Source organism: Bidens hawaiensis, unplaced genomic scaffold, assembly GCF_021521415.1.
Source record: "Bidens hawaiensis isolate Kalapana, Puna unplaced genomic scaffold, B.hawaiensis_p1.1 tig00084616_1, whole genome shotgun sequence".
NCBI lineage: Eukaryota > Viridiplantae > Streptophyta > Magnoliopsida > Asterales > Asteraceae > Bidens > Bidens hawaiensis.
The window spans coordinates 15450-18357 of record NW_027504104.1 but is presented as its reverse complement, the minus strand read 5'-3'; the positions used below and the strand labels follow the sequence as shown (position 1 = coordinate 18357).

At 37.3% G+C, this 2908-nt stretch overlaps 1 pseudogene across 1 annotated transcript; it reads right to left on the bottom strand.

The window, feature by feature from the left end:
* Positions 1-90: 90 nt before the first annotated feature.
* On the bottom strand, positions 91-2189 carry LOC143607652 (putative protein phosphatase 2C 4 pseudogene; annotated as a pseudogene). Its single transcript, XR_013149011.1, has 3 exons — positions 685-2189; positions 490-603; positions 91-335 (listed from the first exon to the last, which is right to left on the bottom strand). The product of XR_013149011.1 is annotated as a putative protein phosphatase 2C 4 pseudogene (transcript).
* Between the last annotated feature and the right edge of the window lie 719 nt (positions 2190-2908).

Sequence of the window (2908 nt, the reverse complement as noted above, 5' to 3'; positions counted from 1 at the left end):
AAATCAAAGATAAATAAACGCGTTTAAACAATCAAAGATAAATAAACGCGTTTAAACGAATGTGAAAATAATATAAGAAAGGATTATTACCAGCTTTTTTGGCTGCACGAAGCATAACTTTTTCTACTAAATGCTGACCATTGAATAAAAAGCTCGACTTCAGAAACAGCTTCCTCGTTTGTGAAATACTGATAAAGACCGTCTGAGGACAATATCAAGAATCGATCTCGTGGGCCCATCCTGTGATGGTGAAGGTATGGGAGACAGTTTATGTATGGAGCATTTCCAACATAATCTATTCTAAACATTTCTAGTAATGCATTGTTCCATTTAGGCTGCAACAAGTGAAAAAACAAAAGATAAGATTTTAGTATCTTAGTATCAAACATCAAATTAAGCGGAATCGTTTTTACCCACATGTTCGAACTTCGAACTTAGGCAGTAGTTTTTGTTAAGATTAATTAAAATGAACAAATGTTTTTAAATCACCTGTTTAAGAAAACCAGCACCGAAAGCTCGAGTGACCTTTAACGAGCCTTTAACACGGTCATTCATCACTGCACAGTCATCATCATGGTGCTCACTCTTTATTCTTTGAACTTCCTGTAACAATTAGATTAATTTAATTTAAGAAAACTGTTAATTAATAGAAATTCGAACCGAAGTTATATTATTTGATTCTACCTCGTCAATGGAGGTACTATGATCCATTGTAAGTTGACAAGCACTTAATTTAGGATCTGTGGTGGCAATGTCAGCATCAAAAACCTCGAGATCATACCACGTTTCTTCGTTTATCTTTTCTAGATCTTGTCTCCAGATATCCGGCTCGGGTTTCTGAGCCAAAACTGTTCGACTATCACCAACATTCATCACGTAAACATCTTCTCCTTTCATCAACATAACAAGAACACAGGAACCCATCAAAGCGAGTTCAGGATTTTCAACAAGCATCCGGTCTGCAATATCCAAATAAGCCTCCTCTGTTTTCTTAAGCCCTCGAGACAAAGCTTTCAATACATCTGAATGATTAATCGATTTAGACCCATTACTAGTCATATATTCTCGTGAAATTCGATCAAGTTCCAATCTTTCCCGGTAAAATTCACACTTCCATCTCTTCTTATTTCTAATCTTGCTCTTTATTTCCTGTGAATTCGTGCCCAAATCCTCATTCGCACAAGGGTAACTTTCATTCTGATCAAAGTTTCTCACTAATTGATTCTTTTTATTTTGATCATTCGCATGTGAATCGACAACGTTTAACGACTGCTTCTGGTTATTAGAATCCGATGAATCAACTTGATCATCCCATAATAACCCTTTGAGTTCCTTTTGCACATTTGCATACAAATTACACAACAGAAAATCAGGCGCATCCGGACCGTTAACCCATCATAAATCCCAACGAAAACCCACCTGTGCTCCTCCGAAACCACCACAAGTACCAGATCCTCCCCCGCTTTCCCTTGCGCCCATTGAAGATCCCGACTCCGATTCAAACACTCACCATCACCATCATCAAACAAACTACCTTCACTACTCAAACCAACACTATTATTAACAGTCAATTCATTCTTTCTCTCCAAGCCCCCAACAGCCCAATCCTGATCCTTCAAATCAGTCACATATTTACCAAGCGGAGCAACCGAATTTTGCCCGAATGTCTTCGAAACTGCCTTTTTTATCACCCGAATCACATTCGGTTTCCTTGATCTTCGTTTAATCCCAAATCCATGCGAATAGCTTCGCTGGAAGTGATCGTCTAAACCGATAGGACCCGATTGAAAACCCCGCTCCATCGGGCCGGATAGAAACCCGCGTTCAATCGGACCCGAATACAGACCCGACCCGGAACTCAAAGGACCCGAATGGATCAAATTTCTGGGCAAAGGCTGGAGAGGAATTGATGCAAATGACGTTGAGCTTTCAAAAGTGGAGCTTTTATCGTTAATATTATTAGAGTAAACATGAAGGAATGATGTGGATAATGGAGTGGATGTGTTGGCGGAGACTGATGCACCGGAGATTGACCGGAACGTTGTGGTGTCGTCAGCTGAGTGGACTTTGGAGGTGGGTGTTTGGTAGCAGAAAGAGTGACCCAGGTCGTCCAATGGGGCGGAGATGGTAATGGTTATGTTTTTCCGGTGGGTGAAACAGAGGGTGAGTTTGCCGACCGAGTTTCCCATGAGTTTAGTTGGAAGACAACAACAAGAAGAATTAATTGGGTGTTAAAGGGGGTGGGGTTCACTTTTGGACGGAGGTTTTTAATACATGACGAAATTCAACAACTTAAGTCTAGTTGAATATTAATGAATATCGATAAATGCAAGCTGCTCTAGAGTATTCTCGTCCGACAATCTCTCTATAGTTACATTAAAAAAAGCTATATTTTTTTTTTCTTCTGTTTAATTAAATAATATATTTTTTGTATTTTATTCATTACAGTTTTCTTTATTCACCCTATAATTTACAAAAAAAATCACTACTCTTTCCCCAAATTTACAAAAAATCACTACATTTTCTCTTTTCACCCTATAATTTACAATCACAACCACTCAAACCTCCACCCTATAATTTACAAACTCCCCTCACAAACATTTAGGGAACCGGATGAGAATGCTCTTAGGCAATGTTTTAAAAACTGGTTTTTTACTCGTGTCGTATAGGGCTAAAAATAATACAACCGCTTAAATAGTTTAACTTATAATTTTCTATACATACAACTTCAACTCTAAAAATAACCTAAAAGTAAATGATTCTATAACAAAATATAATTCAAAACTTAATCCATATTTAAAAAAAATAATTCAAAAGCACTCAATTTAAAAAAAAAAATAGTCCTAAAGTATACACGTTTGATTAATTGTTAGGTTAAAAGTAATTTTGAAAAAATATGGGCCGCAAA